At 63.7% G+C, this 18,615-nt stretch overlaps 1 protein-coding gene across 1 annotated transcript in view; it reads right to left on the bottom strand.

Annotated features, from left to right (window-relative positions):
- TBC1D5 (TBC1 domain family member 5) overlaps positions 1-18,615 on the bottom strand; it is a 1,704,599-nt gene that overhangs the window by 337,430 nt on the left and 1,348,554 nt on the right. The window lies entirely within an intron of this gene.

The following is an 18,615-nucleotide window of genomic DNA, read 5'->3' as shown; positions in this document are numbered from 1 at the left end:
CCAGGCACACAAGAAGGTGACAGACATTATTGGACAGGGAAATGCACTAGCCGACATCACCGCCCGAACGACAGCTGAAAATAGAACGACAACACGTATGTACGTGACCAGGTCACAAGCAGAAAACTGGACTGACGCCAAGGACACAATTAGAGACATACAAACGGCTAGCACACAACACGAATTGACTGAATGGGCACGGGTGGGATTGAAAGACGATGAAGGCTGCTGGCGGACAAAAGACACGAACAGATGGTTGCTACCTGATTCATACTTGATTCCCATATTAACCATGGCACACTCCCCAGCCCACATAGGATCAGCCCCCATGATCGAACTTGTCTCCAGGGTTTGGCACAATGACAAGATCCCAGATTCCGCCAAACGCCTGGTCCAACAATGCTTAATATGCCTGCAACACAACCCCGGGAAGGGAACTGTAGTACCCCGGGGGGGATTTGGGGTCCCAAACCACCCATTTGAAGTCCTGCAGATGGACTACATCCAGCTAGACAGATGCCAAGGCCTGAAATATGTACTTGTCGTGGTGTGCGCATTTAGCAAATGGGTGGAAGCATATCCAACCCGTGACAACACCGCTATGGCCACTGCAAAGGTCCTGTTAAAAGAGTTTTTCCCCCGTTATGGCCTCTGTCGTGTTTTATGGAGTGATAATGGCCCCCACTTCGTAGCCAACGTTATCCAGCTCATCCTAAATGGGCTGGGTATCAAACAGAAATTCCACGCAGTCTTCCACCCTCAATCTGCTGGGCTTGTCGAACGACACAACGCCACACTAAAGCTTAAACTGGCCAAAATAGTGGCTACGACGGGCCTGAAATGGCCAGACGCCCTCCCATTGGCATTGCTATCGATGCGCTCTACCCCCACCCGACATCACTTAACCCCTTATGAAGTTGTCTTCGGTCGACCCATGAGCGTCTGGTCTGCCCCGAAACCAACGTCCATTCATGACGTTCCGGATGTCCTAATGTCTGATTATCTGTACAAATTGACTGAAACTTTGTCTGTCCTTCATCAGCAGGTGCGGCAGGCCATCCCCGATGCTTCCAGGGGTCCGGGTCACGCCATCCAGCCGGGGGACTTCGTGCTGATCCGAAACTTTCAGCGATCAAAGAGTTTGGAACCCCGGTGGACGGGCCCCTGGCAAGTGCTGATCACCACTCGGACCGCACTTCGAGTGGAGGGGAAGAAACACTGGCTGCACGCTCATCACTGCAAAAAGGTCTCTCCAGCCCTGGCCACGACAGACACCGTCAACACCCAAGAAGAGCTCCTGAACCGGGACCGACCATCGTTGAACTGCTACCCTGATACAGAGACACTTGAACTTTCAAAACATCCTGACCCCACTGTGCCATCTCGAGAAGGGTATTTCCTGCGTCGAAAGGAGGGAGCTTCGGCTAAGTAGGCCACGGACTAGGTTAAAGAATCTCAGAACGGTGACCCAAACTACCAAGGGTTACCTGGAGAGAAGCTAAAACTGAGTCTGTGGTCCTGCCCACTACCGAGCACCTTGAAGACGAAGATGATGGAAGCGCCAGATAAGAAGATGATGGAAGCGCCAAACAAGAAGCCGACTGAGACAACAGGAAATACCCACTACAGAAATCCGAGAACAGACAGACTCCATAGCTCAAAGACAATTGCACTCTTCATCGTAATCCTCCTCTGTTTTCTCCTCATGACTACGCTCTGGATTATGGAAGAACACGCACCTGCTCACGAAACATTCCTAACCACTGCTCAGCCTACCACCATGAAGGAACATTATCTAATTTCGCTCTCTCCTCAACTAAGAGAGAGGCGAAAGGAGTTTTGGAACAACTCTTTCGTGCAGCTACTTCACCAGCACAATCTTGCCACCAACGCCACCAACTGCTGGATCTGTGGGTTGCTACCCCATGCCACTGGACATTCAATACCATTCATCCCTTCACCCTTCTCCGTCCACGGCTCCTGCCTTGCCTGGCTGATCCTCCTGCAAGAGAGCTATACGGGAAATGCCACCTCCAGCAGAGCTGCAGCACATTCTTCTCATGGGGCCGGGCGAAACAAGACAAAGACACACTTCTGCCCGCTGACCCCCAGCGACTCAATCCAAATGGACATTCCGGCCAAAGAACGAATCGAAATGCAGGTGTTCAACAATCCAACCAGACCCACCTTCTCCTATCTGCGGAAACGAACGGCTGCCACTCTGACTGTGGCCCTGACGGTCATCAACGTCACAGGCCACATGTGTGTAGAAGGACTTGGGACACAGCTGGTGGGTCACAGCGCTTGCCGCTTTACCAGAACTTTGGACTCCACGGATCCACCTTCCTTTGTGTCATCCCCAAACATGTATTTCATCTGTGGCACGAAGGCCTACACCTGGCTCCCCAAAGGCTGGGGGGGCACTTGCTACATCTCCTTCGTCCTTCCTCCAACTTATGTGGCCCCAGCGAATCACCACAGACAAAAACGAGCCAAAGACGTTGAGCAAGCCGACTCAACAGGGGCACAGTTCCTCGATGCTATGAAAGGACTCGTCCCCCTCTGGGGCCCGATGGCAAACAGCCGTGCCATCCGACATTTGACTCAGGCAGTCGAGACAACCATGAACATCACAGCGGGCATCTTTGCCAACAACACTGCCGAGCTCCAAGCGGTCCGTTTGGTGGCTCTTCAGAACCGCCTCGTTCTAGATGTGGTTCTGGCGGACCGTGGAGGAGCATGCCGCATTATTGGGGCCAGCTGTTGTACATACATACCGGACAACTCACCCTCAGTGTACAAAGCCATCGAACATCTTCACAGACTCTCTTCGGAAGTTCACCAAGAGCAAGAAGAATGGTCGCTTGGTGGTTGGTTCTGGGACACCGTCAAAAGCTGGGGCTGGAGACTGCTCACCATTATCCTGATTCCCGTAGTTGTAATATGTGGCCTATGCTTAGGAATTCAATGTTTGCCACCTATGTGTTCTTTATGTGCGAGTTGTATTTTTCCCAAAACTGTGGACATTGGAAGCGAACATATGAGGGCATTATATGATACCGAAGTTAGGAATTTGATGAAAATTGACATTGAGTAAGCAAGTTGGCTAGATATGTTGAAAAGGGAGGACTGTTAAAAGTTAGGCTGAAAACCGTCAACATTATCGGCGCCCTCTTGCTCTCCTTAAACCTTTTGTGCGCGTAAAACAGCCGCCATTTTGGACACCATGGCTTCCCTGCTCTCGCCGAGAGCCAGCGCGTCTCTCTCTCTCCTAACTTCGCTGGCAACCCCCCCCCTGCTTGCACCTGCCTTGAGTCATAAACCCCTCTTCGGCGCTGCTCTGCCCCAGGCCCTCATCCTGTTCCCAGCGCGACATCTCCCTGCTTCCCCGTCATGACCTCCGGCCCTTTTGATGCAAACCCCTTTTCCCCGTGTGCCCGTTTGTCTTCCCCGTTCCCAGGCCGACACCTAGCTCTGCCGATACCAATCTCTTGCCCCTCCCCATACAATAGGAAGCTTCCCTCCTCAAAGGACCCCCGAGATGATCAAAGCCCCCCCCATCCCACGAGATCCGATCGAAACCCGCACACTCCGTGAATCGGCGGAATACCCAGCTGCGCAATGATCATCACCTGTTGTGAACGGGGCGGGGACTTCCACTGTAGCCTTGCATGGGAACGGGCTGGGAAGGGGGGATTCTGAGGATGTCTTTCCGTACATCAAAGTATCAACGAGAATGTGTTACATGTAATAAAGAGATAAACTTGTGTATAAGAGGCCAGGCCTCCGGGATGCAGTTAGAGCACCTCAGAACGATACCTTCTGTCCGTTTTCGTTGTGTTCTCCTCCGGAGCGAATAAAAACCTTGTTTCCTGCCTTCCAGTCTCCAGCGCCTGCCTCTTCAATAGTTTAACTTCTTTGTGGGTTCAAGAGGCGACATCGCCGGGCAATAATTAAGGATCTTATATTCTGGTTGGTAGTGCCCCCCCAGTTTGTATTTTTTTTCTACAAATGGACGGGGCCCTTCAAGGTGATCGAGCGCAGGAGTCCCGTCACCTATCTCATCGACCTGGAGTCCCCCCGGAACCCCCTCCGGGTCCTCCACGCCAACAGGCTCAAACCCCACTTCATGCGCTCAGAGCTCAGCCTGCTGATGGCGACCGACAGTGGCACAGAAGGAGACTCCGAGCCCCTCCCTGACCTACTGAGGACTCGGGAAAGAGATGGCTCGGTGGACGGGGTCCGACTCTCCGAGGCCCTGACCCCAGAGCAGCGTCAAGATTGCCGGGCCCTCCTGCTGCCGTTCGCAAACCTGTTCTTCCTCGCACCCGGAGTCACCTCCTGGTGCCTGCACGACGTGGACACGGGGGACAGCCCTCCTGTCCGACACCGGGCGTACCGAGTACCGGATCGGGTACGTACATGCATCCAAGAAGAAGTCTCCAAGATGCTCGCCCTCGGGGTCATCGAGCCTTCGGACAGTCCCTGGGCCAGCCCGGTCGTCCTGGTCCCCAAGGCCGCGGCACCGGGCACCACGCCGGAGCTCCGATTCTGCATCGACTATCGGGGGCTGAACGCGGTCACCCGAACCGACGCTCACCCTATCCCCCGAGCAGATGAACTAGTCGACCGCATGGGGGCAGCCCGCTACCTAAGCATCTTTGACCTGACAGCGGGCTACTGGCAGATCGGCCTCACCCCCAGGGCCCAAGAACGTTCCGCTTTCTCCACCCCGGACGGGCACTACCATTTCCGAGTGATGCCCTTCGGCATGAAGAACGCTCCAGCCACCTTTCAAAGACTGGTGAACCAGGTATTGGCGGGTCTCGAAGAATTCAGCGCCGCCTACCTGGACGACATCGCGGTATACAGCCGCCACTGGGCAGACCACCTCCACCACCTCAGAGCGGTCCTGCAGGCCCTCCAACAGGCCGGCCTCACCATAAAGGCCAGCAAGTGCCAAATCGGCCAGGGGTCCGTGACCTACCTCGGACACCAAGTGGGGAGCGGTCTGGTGGCCCCCCTCCAACTCAAGGTAGCTGCCATCCAGTCCTGGCAACCCCCCGAAACACAAACAGAGGTCCGAGCCTTCCTGGGGCTCACCGGATACTACCGGCGGTTTGTGAGGGACTATGGCAGCATTGTGGGGCCCCTCACGGAACTCACGTCTAAGAACAACCCAAAACGAGTCAACTGGACTCCCGACTGTCACGCGGCCTTCGAGACGCTGAAGGCCGCCATGTGCACCGCTCCGGTGCTCCAGGCCCCCGACTACAGCCGCGAGTTCATCGTGCAGACCGATGCCTCCGACCATGGTATTGGGGCCGTCCTCTCCCAACTGAACCCCGAAGGAGTGGACCAACCCGTGGCCTTCATCAGCAGACGCCTACTGCCCCGAGAACAGCGCTGGAGCACCATTGAGCGAGAGGCCTTCGCAGTGGTATGGGCCCTCAAGAAGCTCCGGCCGTACCTCTTCGGAACCCATTTCCGGGTACAGACAGATCATCGCCCCCAGCAATGGCTCATGCAGATGCGGGGGGAGAACCCCAAACTATTGCGATGGTCCATCTCCCTGCAGGGGATGGACTTCACTGTGGAGCATCGCCCTGGCCAAGACCACGCCAACGCGGATGGCCTGTCCCGCTTTTTCCGCCTCGACGAGGAAAGTCCCCAAGAAGATGGGTGACTCTCCCCGCCTTCAGCTGGGGGGGACGCATGTTGGACAGGCCACATGAAGGGCTCGCTCCCTCCCCGCAGGACAGGGCCCGGGCCACCGTCAGCACCATTGCCCGGCCCAGCCGCCATCTTGGACACGGCACCACGCGGCCGCGCGGCCTCAGCCCGACCCCAACCCTGGGCCTGGCCAGGCCCCGACATCCCGGCACCACCCTCCACCCAGGAGGTGAACGGACCACTTGGCAGGTCAATGGGAGTAAGAAGTGTCGATGGCTCCCCCCCGCCAGGTGCCGAGCACCCCCAGCCTCCTCGGGCGCTGGCTCCACCCCCCTGCTGGGTGTCTGGACTCCCTCATCCCAGACCTCCCGACCTCCAAGAGCGAGGGTCCGGACATCAAAGGGCGCCAGACCTATAACTGAGGCCGCCCCAGGACAGGAAGGCAGTTGTATCCTGGAGTCGAGAGACACCGCGACGAACTCATCCTTGACGGACTGCTGGCGCTGCCACAGCCCTGCCTTGTAAACTATTGTCCTGCCTGCTGGCGCTGCCGCGGCCCTCTGCAACCTTCATCCTCGTGGGACCTGCTGGCGCTGCCGCGGCCTGTTGCAACCTTCATCCTCGTGGGACCTGCTGGCGCTGCCGCGGCCCGTTGTAACCTTCATCCTCGTGGGACCTGCTGGCGCTGCCGCGGCCCGTTGCAACCTGCATTCTCGTGGGACCTGCTGGCGCTGCCGCGGCCCGTTGTAACCTTCATCCTCGTTGGGACCTGCTGGCGCTGCCGCGACCCGTTGCCACCTACGACCTCTTCGGGACCTGCCGGCGCTGCCGCGGTCTGACCCATCCGAACACCGAGCTCGAGGATTGTGAGCTATCACCGTTACACCTCCGTACCCGTGGGTACCAAGACTGTCCCGCTACCCCCTTCCCTTACTAGAGACTAGAATTGAGAGGATCATCGTGTCCTGATCGCCTTGTATCGTACCACTCTACTACCAGAAGTGCCTATAAAAGGTGTTACCCTGATCTCTGTGTGGTGTCCATCTGTGGGGGGGAAGTTACCTGTCTGTGCGATCACTGTGCTCGGCCGACCATCCAGGTCCCCGTCTAACATGAATATAAATGTGGGTGCCTTTGAAAGAGTGGCTGGGGTCTGAAAGGATGTGTCCTGGGCGGGCCCTTGCGCCTCCGCGGGGAGTGCGACACCCCCGCCCCCTCCTGAAGCTCCGCCCCTGTGCAAAGCACTCAACTTTGGGAAATGTCACTAAATAACATAACCTGTTGGTTCGCCTCACGAGGCAAAATCCTTAAATAATACGGCCCTAGGACCACTCGGCCAAAGTCAGTTTGGTTAATAAAGGCCCTATTTACTGGACAATAGGGGACATTTTGCAACCACCCTCTTGGGTTTTAACTAGAAAGTGCAAACTGTACAGGGCGAGCTTTCCTTTCCTTTCAAAGCCCACAGCAGCTCTCGGTCACAGGGAATCTTTTAAAAAGAGGACATGGAATGGTGCAAAGACAGACTACGCGCATGTGAAAGGAATGGAAAGCTAAAAGGAATGGAAAGCTGAAAGGAATGGAAAGCTGAAAGGAATGGAAAGCTGAAAGGAATGGAAAGCTGAAAGGAATGGAAAGCTGAAAGGAATGGAATGCTAAAAGGAATGGAAAGCTGAAAGGAATGGAAAGCTAAAAGGAATGGAAAGCTAAAAGGAATGGAATGCTAAAAGAATTGGAATGCTAAAAGGAATGGAAAGCTAAAAGGAATGGAATGCTAAAACGAATGGAAAGCTAAAACGAATGGAAAGCTAAAAGGAATGGAAAGCTAAAAGGAATGGAAAGCTAAAAGGAATGGAATGCTAAAAGGAATGGAATGCTAAAAGGAATGGAAAGCTAAAAGGAATGGAAAGCTAAAAGGAATGATAAGCTAAAAGGAATGATAAGCTAAAAGGAATGATAAGCTAAAAGGAATGGAATGCTAAAAATAATGGAATGCTCAAAAGAATGGAATGCTAAAAGGAATAAGCTAAAAGGAATGGAATGCTAAAAAGAATGGAATGCTGAATGGAATGCTAAAAGGATTGTAAAGCTAAAACGAATGGAATGCTAAAAGGAATGGAATGTTAAAAGGAATGGAATGCTAAAAGGAATGGAATTCTAAAAGGAATGGAATGCTAAAAAGAATGGAATGCTAAAAAGAATGGAATGCTAAAAAGAATGGAATGCTAAAAAGAATGGAATGCTAAAAGGAATGGAATGCTAAAAGGAATAGAATGCTAAAAGGATTGGAAAGTTAAAACGAATGGAAAGCTAAAAAAGAATCCTGATCACCAATAGGGCCGGGTGTAGCGTACCCACGCATGCACTGTTGGCATTAGAGTGAGACACTTGACCTCTGCCATCGCTCCCTCCACCTGCTTCTCTATGATGTCCACATTCCTGGGGCTGTGGCGGCCTTAAGGTCAGTCTGGGGTCACCAGGTGAAGAGTCACACTGGGGGTGCCGCGCGAGGACGGCGGCCAGGTAGGCGAGTGAAGGCAGCGAACCTTCGGACACTCTTTGCTGACTCCCAGAAGGCACCACGCGTCACCTGTTGGGTCTGGTTACAGGTGTGGCACTCCCACTCAGGAGAGGGTTCATGGGCACCAAAGGCAGATACGATCACACACAATGTGTTACAAACTGACGCTGACGGGTCTGAAGACTCGAGGTAGATGGGTATTATCTGGGTGTTCGGAGTCGAGTGGGACCACAAAAATCTGAGGTGACAACCACTGCAGTTTCACCTGTAGAGTGGGACCCCAGCATTCTGAGGAGACACCCACTCCATCCTCGCCTAGAGGCCTCACCTCAGCATCCTGAGGAGAGACTCCCTCCAGACTCACCTGCACAGTACAAGTACTCTCTCAGAAGGTATAGGCAGACAGGGGTGGCATAGAGAGGACCCACCTCTCAAGCCGGACCACACGCTGGCCTCATGTGGCCTTCACGTGTCACTCTGGAGGGCCAGAGGCCGGTGGGCTGGGGCGGAGAGAGGGGGCAGGAGTCACCCTGGAGGGCCAGAGGCCGGTGGGCTGGGGCGGAGAGAGGGGGCAGGAGTCACTCTAGAGGGCCAGAGGCCGGTGGGCTGGGGCAGAGAGAGGGGGCAGGAGTCACTCTGGAGGGCCAGAGGCCGGTGGGCTGGGGCAGAGAGAGGGGCAGGAGTCACTCAGGAGGGCCAGAGGCCGGTGGGCTGGGGCAGAGAGAGGGGGCAGGAGTCACTCTGGAGGGCCAGAGGCCGGTGGGCTGGGGCGGAGAGAGGGGGCAGGAGTCACTCTGGAGGGTCAGAGGCCGGTGGGCTGGGGCGGAGAGAGGGGGCAGGAGTCACCCTGGAGGGCCAGAGGCCGGTGGGCTGGGGCAGAGAGAGGGGGCAGGAGTCACTCTGGAGGGCCAGAGGCCGGTGGGCTGGGGCGGAGAGAGGGGGCAGGAGTCACTCTGGAGGGCAGAGGCCGGTGGGCTGGGGCAGAGAGAGGGGGCAGGAGTCACTCTGGAGGGCCAGAGGCCGGTGGGCTGGGGCGGAGAGAGGGGGCAGGAGTCACTCTGGAGGGCCAGAGGCCGGGGGGCTGGGGCAGAGAGAGGGGGCAGGAGTCACTCTGGAAGACCAGAGGCCGGTGGGCTGGGGCAGAGAGAGGGGGCAGGAGTCACCCTGGAGGGCCTGAGGCCGGTGGGCGGGGGCGGAGAGAGGGGGCAGGAGTCACTCTGGAGGGCCAGAGGCCGGGGGCGGAGAGAGGTGGCAGGAGTCACCCTGGAGGGCCAGAGGCCAGTGGGCTGGGGCAGAGAGAGGGCAGGAGTCACCCTGGAGGGTCAGAGGCCGGTGGGCTGGGGCGGAGAGAGGGGGCAGGAGTCACTCTGGAGGGACAGAGGCCGGTGGGCTGGGACGGAGAGAGGGGGCAGGAGTCACTCAGGAGGGCCAGAGGCCGGTGGGCTGGGGCAGAGAGAGGGGGCAGGAGTCACTCTGGAGGGCCAGAGGCCGGTGGGCTGGGGCAGAGAGAGGGGGCAGGAGTCACTCTGGAGGGTCAGAGGCCGGTGGGCTGGGGCGGAGAGAGGGGGCAGGAGTCACTCTGGAGGGTCAGAGGCCGGTGGGCTGGGGCGGAGAGAGGGGGCAGGAGTCACTCTGGAGGGCCAGAGGCCGGGGGGCTGGGGCAGAGAGAGGGGGCAGGAGTCACTCTGGAGGGCCAGAGGCCGGTGGGCTGGGGCGGAGAGAGGGGGCAGGAGTCACTCTGGAGGGCAGAGGCCGGTGGGCTGGGGCGGAGAGAGGGGGCAGGAGTCACTCTAGAGGGTCAGAGGCCGGTGGGCTGGGGCGGAGAGAGGGGGCAGGAGTCACTCTGGAGGGACAGAGGCCGGTGGGCGGGGGTGGAGAGAGGGGGCAGGAGTCACTCTGCAGGGTCAGAGGCCGGTGGGCTGGGGCGGAGAGAGGGGGCAGGAGTCACTCTAGAGGGTCAGAGGCCGGTGGGCTGGGGCGGAGAGAGGGGGCAGGAGTCACTCTGGAGGGACAGAGGCCGGTGGGCGGGGGTGGAGAGAGGGGGCAGGAGTCACTCTGGAGGGCAGAGGCCGGTGGGCTGGGGCAGAGAGAGGGGGCAGGAGTCACTCTGGAGGGTCAGAGGCCGGTGGGCTGGGGCGGAGAGAGGGGGCAGGAGTCACTCTGGAGGGACAGAGGCCGGTGGGCGGGGGTGGAGAGAGGGGGCAGGAGTCACTCTGGAGGGGCTGGGGCGGATAGAGGGGGCAGGAGTCACTCTGGAGGGCCAGAGGCCGGTGGGCGGGGGTGGAGAGAGGGGGCAGGAGTCACTCTGGAGGGCCAGAGGCCGGTGGGCTGGGGCGGAGAGAGGGGGGGCAGGAGTCACTCTGGAGGGCCAGAGGCCGGTGGGCTGGGGCGGAGAGAGGGGGCAGGAGTCACTCTGGAGGGCCAGATGCCGGTGGGCTGGGGCGGATAGAAGGGGCAGGAGTCACTCTGGAGGGCCAGAGGCCGGTGGGCTGGGGCGGAGAGAGGGGGCAGGAGTCACTCTGAAGGGCCAGAGGCCGGTGGGCTGGGGCGGAGAGAGGGGGCAGGAGTCACTCTGGAGGGCCAGAGGCCGGTGGGCTGGGGCAGAGAGAGGGGGCAGGAGTCACCCTGGAGGGCCGGGGGCCGGTGCGGGGAGAGGGGGCAGGAGTCACTCTGGAGGGCCAGAGGCCGGTGGGCTGGGGCAGAGAGAGGGGGCAGGAGTCACTCTGAAGGGCCAGAGGCCGGTGGGCTGGGGTGGAGAGAGGGGGCAGGAGTCACTCTGGAGGGCCAGAGGCCGGTGGGCTGGGGCAGAGAGAGGGGGCAGGAGTCACTCTGGAGGGCCAGAGGCCGGTGGGCTGGGGCAGAGAGAGGGGGCAGGAGTCACTCTGGAGGGCCAGAGGCCGGTGGGCTGGGGTGGAGAGAGGGGGCAGGAGTCACTCTGGAGGGCCAGAGGCCGGTGGGCTGGGGCAGAGAGAGGGGGCAGGAGTCACCCTGGAGGGTCAGAGGCCGGTGGGCTGGGGCGGAGAGAGGGGGCAGGAGTCACTCTGGAGGGTCAGAGGCCGGTGGGCTGGGGCGGAGAGAGGGGGCAGGAGTCACCCTGGAGGGTCAGAGGCCGGTGGGCTGGGGCGGAGAGAGGGGGCAGGAGTCACTCTGGAGGGCCAGAGGCCGGTGGGCTGGGGCGGAGAGAGGGGGCAGGAGTCACTCTGGAGGGCCAGAGGCCGGGGGCAGAGAGAGGGGCAGGAGTCTCCCTGGAGGGCCAGAGGCCGGTGGGCTGGGGCGGAGAGAGGGGGCAGGAGTCACCCTGGAGGGCCAGAGGCCGGTGGGCGGGGGCGGAGAGAGGGGGCAGGAGTCACTCTGGAGGGTCAGAGGCCGGTGGGCGGAGAGAGGGGGCAGGAGTCACTCTGGAGGGACAGAGGCCGGGGGGCTGGGGCGGAGAGAGGGGGCAGGAGTCACTCTGGAGGGCCAGAGGCCGGGGTAGGAGAGAGGGGGCAGGAGTCTCCCTGGGGGGCCAGAGGCCGGTGGGCTGGGGCGGAGAGAGGGGGCAGGAGTCACTCTGGAGGGTCAGAGGCCGGTGGGCTGGGGCAGAGAGAGGGGGCAGGAGTCACTCTGGAGGGCCAGAGGCCGGTGGGCGGAGAGAGGGGGCAGGAGTCACTCTGGAAGGCCAGAGGCCGGTGGGCAGAGAGAGGGGGCAGGAGTCACCCTGGAGGGTCAGAGGCCGGTGGCCTGGGGCGGAGAGAGGGGGCAGGAGTCACTCTGGAGGGCCAGAGGCCGGGGGGCTGGGGCAGAGAGAGGGGGCAGGAGTCACTCTGGAAGACCAGAGGCCGGTGGGCTGGGGCAGAGAGAGGGGGCAGGAGTCACTCTGGAGGGCCAGAGGCCGGTGGTCTGGGGCAGAGAGAGGGGGCAGGAGTCACTCTGGAGGGACAGAGGCCGGTGGGCTGGGGCGGAGAGAGGAGGCAGGAGTCACTCTGGAGGGCCAGAGGCCGGTGGGCTGGGGAGGAGAGAGGGGGCAGGAGTCACTCTGGAGGGCCAGAGGCCGGTGGGTTGGGGCGGAGAGAGGGGGCAGGAGTCACTCTGGAGGGCCAGAGGCCGGTGGGCTGGGGCAGAGAGATGGGCAGGAGTCACTCTGGAGGGCCAGAGGCCGGTGGGCTGGGGAGGAGAGAGGGGGCAGGAGTCACTCTGGAGGGCCAGAGGCCGGTGGGCCGGGGCAGAGAGAGGGGGCAGGAGTCACTCTGGAGGGCCAGAGGCCGGTGGGCTGGGGCGGAGAGAGGGGGCAGGAGTCACTCTGGAGGGCCAGAGGCCGGGGCGGAGAGAGGGGGCAGGAGTCACTCTGGAGGGTCAGAGACCGGTGGGCTGGGGCAGAGAGAGGGGGCAGGAGTCACTCTGGAAGACCAGAGGCCGGTGGGCTGGGGCAGAGAGAGGGGGCAGGAGTCACTCTGGAGGGCCAGAGGCCGGTGGGCTGGTGCAGAGAGAGGGGGCAGGAGTCACTCTGGAGGGACAGAGGCCGGTGGGTTGGGGCGGAGAGAGGGGGCAGGAGTCACTCTGGAGGGCCAGAGGCCGGTGGGCTGGGGCGGAGAGAGGGGGCAGGAGTCACTCTGGAGGGCCAGAGGCCGGTGGGCTGGGGCGGAGAGAAGGGGCAGGAGTCACTCTGGAGGGCCAGAGGCCGGTGGGCTGGGGCGGAGAGAGGGGGCAGGAGTCACTCTGGAGGGACAGAGGCCGGTGGGCTGGGGCGGAGAGAGGGGGCAGGAGTCACTCTGGAGGGCCAGAGGCCGGTGGGCTGGGGCGGAGAGAGGGGGCAGGAGTCACTCTGGAGGGTCAGAGGCCGGTGGGCGGAGGGAGGGGGCAGGAGTCACTCTGGAGGGTCAGAGGCCGGTGGGCTGGGGCAGAGAGAGGGGGCAGGAGTCACTCTGGAGGGTCAGAGGCCGGTGGGCTGGGGCAGAGAGAGGGGGCAGGAGTCACTCTGGAGGGACAGAGGCCGGTGGGCTGGGGCGGATAGATGGGGCAGGAGTCACTCTGGAGGGTCAGAGGCCGGTGGGCTGGGGCGGAGAGAGGGGCAGGAGTCACTCTGGAGGGCAGAAGCCGGTGGGCTGGGGCAGAGAGAGGGGGCAGGAGTCACCCTGGAGGGCCAGAGGCCGGTGGGCTGGGGCAGAGAGAGGGGGCAGGAGTCACTCTGGAGGGCAGAGGCCGGTGGGCTGGGGCGGATAGAGGGGGCAGGAGTAACCCTGGAGGGCCAGAGGCCGGTGGGCTGGGGCGGATAGAGGGGCAGGAGTCACTCTGGAGGGCAGAGGCCGGTGGGCTGGGGCAGAGAGAGGGGGCAGGAGTCACTCTGGAGGGCCAGAGGCCGGTGGGCTGGGGCAGAGAGAGGGGGCAGGAGTCACTCTGGAAGACCAGAGGCCGGTGGGCTGGGGTGGAGAGAGGGGGCAGGAGTCACTCTGGAGGGCCGGAGGCCGGTGGGCTGGGGCGGAGAGAGGGGCAGGAGTCACTCTGGAGGGCCGGAGGCCGGTGGGCTGGGGCGGAGAGAGGGGGCAGGAGTCACCCTGGAGGGCCAGAGGCTGGTGGGCTGGGGCGGAGAGAGGGGGCAGGAGTCACTCTGGAGGGCAGAGGCCGGTGGGCTGGGGCAGAGAGAGGGGGCAGGAGTCACCCTGGAGGGCCAGAGGCTGGTGGGCTGGGGCGAAGAGAGGGGGCAGGAGTCACTCTGGAGGGTCAGAGGCCGGTGGGCTGGGGCGGAGAGAGGGGGCAGGAGTCACTCTGGAGGGCAGAGGCCGGTGGGCTGGGGCGGAGAGAGGGGGCAGGAGTCACTCTGGAGGGCCAGAGGCCGGTGGGCTGGGGCAGAGAGAGGGGGCAGGAGTCACTCTGGAGGGTCAGAGGCCGGTGGGCTGGGGCAGAGAGAGGGGGCAGGAGTCACTCTGGAGGGTCAGAGGCCGGTGGGCTGGGGCAGAGAGAGGGGGCAGGAGTCACTCTGGAGGGCCAGAGGCCGGGGGCAGAGAGAGGGGGCAGGAGTCACTCTGGAGGGCCAGAGGCCGGTGGGCTGGGGCGGAGAGAGGGGGCAGGAGTCACTCTGGAGGGCCAGAGGCCGGTGGGCTGGGGTGGAGAGAGGGGGCAGGAGTCACTCTGGAGGGCCAGAGGCCGGTGGGCTGGGGCAGAGAGAGGGGGCAGGAGTCACTCTGGAGGGCCAGAGGCCGGTGGGCTGGGGCGGAGAGAGGGGGCAGGAGTCACTCTGGAGGGCCAGAGGCCGGTGGGCTGGGGCGGAGAGAGGGGGCAGGAGTCACTCTGGAGGGTCAGAGGCCGGTGGGCTGGGGCGGAGAGAGGGGGCAGGAGTCACTCTGGAGGGCCAGAGGCCGGTGGGCTGGGGCGGAGAGAGGGGGCAGGAGTCACTCTGGAGGGCAGAGTCCGGTGGGCTGGGGAGGAGAGAGGGGGCAGGAGTCACTCTGGAGGGCCAGAGTCCGGTGGGCTGGGGCAGAGAGAGGGGCAGGAGTCACTCTGGAGGGCCAGAGGCCGGGGCGGAGAGAGGGGCAGGAGTCACTCTGGAGGGCCAGAGGCCGGGGCGGAGAGAGGGGGCAGGAGTCACTCTGGAGGGTCAGAGGCCGGTGGGCTGGGGCGAAGAGAGGGGGCAGGAGTCACTCTGGAGGGCCAGAGGCCGGTGGGCTGGGGCGGAGAGAGGGGGCAGGAGTCACTCTGGAGGGTCAGAGGCCGGTGGGCTGGGGCAGAGAGAGGGGGCAGGAGTCACTCTGGAGGGCAGAGGCCGGTGGGCTGGGGCAGAGAGAGGGGGCAGGAGTCTCCCTGGAGGGTCAGAGGCCGGTGGGCTGGGGCAGAGAGAGGGGGCAGGAGTCACTCTGGAGGGTCAGAGGCCGGTGGGCTGGGGCGGAGAGAGGGGGCAGGAGTCACTCTGGAGGGTCAGAGGCCGGTGGGCTGGGGCGGAGAGAGGGGGCAGGAGTCACTCTGGAGGGCCAGAGGCCGGGGGGCTGGGGCAGAGAGAGGGGGCAGGAGTCACTCTGGAGGGCCAGAGGCCGGTGGGCTGGGGCGGAGAGAGGGGGCAGGAGTCACTCTGGAGGGCAGAGGCCGGTGGGCTGGGGCGGAGAGAGGGGGCAGGAGTCACTCTGGAGGGCCAGAGGCCGGTGGGCTGGGGCGGAGAGAGGGGGCAGGAGTCACTCTGGAGGGCAGAGGCCGGTGGGCTGGGGCGGAGAGAGGGGGCAGGAGTCACTCTGGAGGGCAGAGGCCGGTGGGCTGGGGAGGAGAGAGGGGGCAGGAGTCACTCTGGAGGGCAGAGGCCGGTGGGCTGGGGCAGAGAGAGGGGGCAGGAGTCACTCTGGAGGGCCAGAGGCCGGTGGGCTGGGGAGGAGAGAGGGGGCAAGAGTCACTCTGGAGGGCTAGAGGCCGGTGGGCTGGGGCGGAGAGAGGGGGCAGGAGTCACTCTGGAGGGCCAGAGGCCGGTGGGCTGGGGCGGAGAGAGGGGGCAGGAGTCACTCTGGAGGGTCAGAGGCCGGTGGGCTGGGGCAGAGAGAGGGGGCAGGAGTCACTCTGGAGGGCCAGAGGCCGGTGGGCGGAGAGAGGGGGCAGGAGTCACTCTGGAGGGCCAGAGGCCGGTGGGCGGAGGGAGGGGGCAGGAGTCTCCCTGGAGGGCAGAGGCCGGTGGGCTGGGGCAGAGAGAGGGGCAGGAGTCACTCTGGAGGGCCAGAGGCCGGTGGGTTGGGGCAGAGAGAGGGGCAGGAGTCACTCTGGAGGGCCAGAGGCCTGGGGGCTGGGGCAGAGAGAGGGGCAGGAGTCACTCTGGAGGGCAGAGGCCGGTGGGCTGGGGCAGAGAGAGGGGGCAGGAGTCACCCTGGAGGGTCAGAGGCCGGTGGCCTGGGGCGGAGAGAGGGGGCAGGAGTCACTCTGGAAGACCAGAGGCCGGTGGGCTGGGGCAGAGAGAGGGGGCAGGAGTCACTCTGGAAGACCAGAGGCCGGTGGGCTGGGGCAGAGAGAGGGGGCAGGAGTCACTCTGGAGGGCCAGAGGCCGGTGGGCTGGGGCAGAGAGAGGGGGCAGGAGTCACTCTGGAGGGACAGAGGCCGGTGGGCTGGGGCGGAGAGAGGGGGCAGGAGTCACTCTGGAGGGCCAGAGGCCGGTGGGCTGGGGAGGAGAGAGGGGGCAGGAGTCACTCTGGAGGGCCAGAGGCCGGTGGGTTGGGGCGGAGAGAGGGGGCAGGAGTCACTCTGGAGGGCCAGAGGCCGGTGGGCTGGGGCAGAGAGAGGGGCAGGAGTCACTCTGGAGGGCCAGAGGCCGGTGGGCTGGGGAGGAGAGAGGGGGCAGGAGTCACTCTGGAGGGCCAGAGGCCGGTGGGCCGGGGCAGAGAGAGGGGGCAGGAGTCACTCTGGAGGGCCAGAGGCCGGTGGGCTGGGGCGGAGAGAGGGGGCAGGAGTCACTCTGGAGGGCCAGAGGCCGGGGCGGAGAGAGGGGGCAGGAGTCACTCTGGAGGGTCAGAGACCGGTGGGCTGGGGCAGAGAGAGGGGGCAGGAGTCACTCTGGAAGACCAGAGGCCGGTGGGCTGGGGCAGAGAGAGGGGGCAGGAGTCACTCTGGAGGGCCAGAGGCCGGTGGGCTGGGGCAGAGAGAGGGGGCAGGAGTCACTCTGGAGGGACAGAGGCCGGTGGGTTGGGGCGGAGAGAGGGGGCAGGAGTCACTCTGGAGGGCCAGAGGCCGGTGGGCTGGGGCGGAGAGAGGGGGCAGGAGTCACTCTGGAGGGCCAGAGGCCGGTGGGCTGGGGCGGAGAGAAGGGGCAGGAGTCACTCTGGAGGGCCAGAGGCCGGTGGGCTGGGGCGGAGAGAGGGGGCAGGAGTCACTCTGGAGGGTCAGAGGCCGGTGGGCTGGGGCGGAGAGAGGGGGCAGGAGTCACTCTGGAGGGCCAGAGGCCGGTGGGCTGGGGGCGGAGAGAGGGGGCAGGAGTCACTCTGGAGGGTCAGAGGCCGGTGGGCGGAGGGAGGGGGCAGGAGTCACTCTGGAGGGTCAGAGGCCGGTGGGCTGGGGCAGAGAGAGGGGGCAGGAGTCACTCTGGAGGGTCAGAGGCCGGTGGGCTGGGGCAGAGAGAGGGGGCAGGAGTCACTCTGGAGGGACAGAGGCCGGTGGGCTGGGGCGGATAGATGGGGCAGGAGTCACTCTGGAGGGTCAGAGGCCGGTGGGCTGGGGCGGAGAGAGGGGCAGGAGTCACTCTGGAGGGCAGAGGCCGGTGGGCTGGGGCAGAGAGAGGGGGCAGGAGTCACCCTGGAGGGCCAGAGGCCGGTGGGCTGGGGCAGAGAGAGGGGGCAGGAGTCACTCTGGAGGGCAGAGGCCGGTGGGCTGGGGCGGATAGAGGGGGCAGAAGTCACCCTGGAGGGCCAGAGGCCGGTGGGCTGGGGCGGATAGAGGGGCAGGAGTCACTCTGGAGGGCAGAGGCCGGTGGGCTGGGGCAGAGAGAGGGGGCAGGAGTCACTCTGGAGGGCCAGAGGCCGGTGGGCTGGGGCAGAGAGAGGGGGCAGGAGTCACTCTGGAAGACCAGAGGCCGGTGGGCTGGGGCAGAGAGAGGGGGCAGGAGTCACTCTGGAGGGCCGGAGGCCGGTGGGCTGGGGCGGAGAGAGGGGCAGGAGTCACTCTGGAGGGCCGGAGGCCGGTGGGCTGGGGCGGAGAGAGGGGGCAGGAGTCACCCTGGAGGGCCAGAGGCTGGTGGGCTGGGGCGGAGAGAGGGGGCAGGAGTCACTCTGGAGGGCAGAGGCCGGTGGGCTGGGGCAGAGAGTGGGGGCAGGAGTCACTCTGGAGGGCAGAGGCCGGTGGGCTGGGGCAGAGAGTGGGGGCAGGAGTCACCCTGGAGGGCCAGAGGCTGGTGGGCTGGGGCGAAGAGAGGGGGCAGGAGTCACTCTGGAGGGTCAGAGGCCGGTGGGCTGGGGTGGAGAGAGGGGGCAGGAGTCACTCTGGAGGGCAGAGGCCGGTGGGCTGGGGCAGAGAGAGGGGGCAGGAGTCACTCTGGAGGGCCAGAGGCCGGTGGGCTGGGGCAGAGAGAGGGGGCAGGAGTCACTCTGGAGGGCCAGAGGCCGGGGGGCTGGGGCAGAGAGAGGGGGCAGGAGTCACTCTGGAGGGTCAGAGGCCGGTGGGCTGGGGCAGAGAGAGGGGGCAGGAGTCACTCTGGAGGGCCAGAGGCCGGTGGGCTGGGGAGGAGAGAGGGGGCAGGAGTCACTCTGGGGGGCCAGAGTCCGGTGCCCCGTGGGCTGGGGCAGAGAGAGGGGGCAGGAGTCACTCTGGGGGGCCAGAGGCCGGTGGGCTGGGGCAGAGAGAGGGGGCAGGAGTCACTCTGGAAGACCAGAGGCCGGTGGGCTGGGGCAGAGAGAGGGGGCAGGAGTCACTCTGGAGGGCCAGAGGCCGGTGGGCTGGGGCAGAGAGAGGGGGCAGGAGTCACTCTGGAGGGACAGAGGCCGGTGGGTTGG

Source organism: Lissotriton helveticus, chromosome 10, assembly GCF_964261635.1.
Source record: "Lissotriton helveticus chromosome 10, aLisHel1.1, whole genome shotgun sequence".
Lineage (NCBI taxonomy): Eukaryota > Metazoa > Chordata > Amphibia > Caudata > Salamandridae > Lissotriton > Lissotriton helveticus.
The sequence above is the reverse complement of the archived record's forward strand: the minus strand, read 5'-3'. Positions and strand labels throughout refer to the sequence as shown.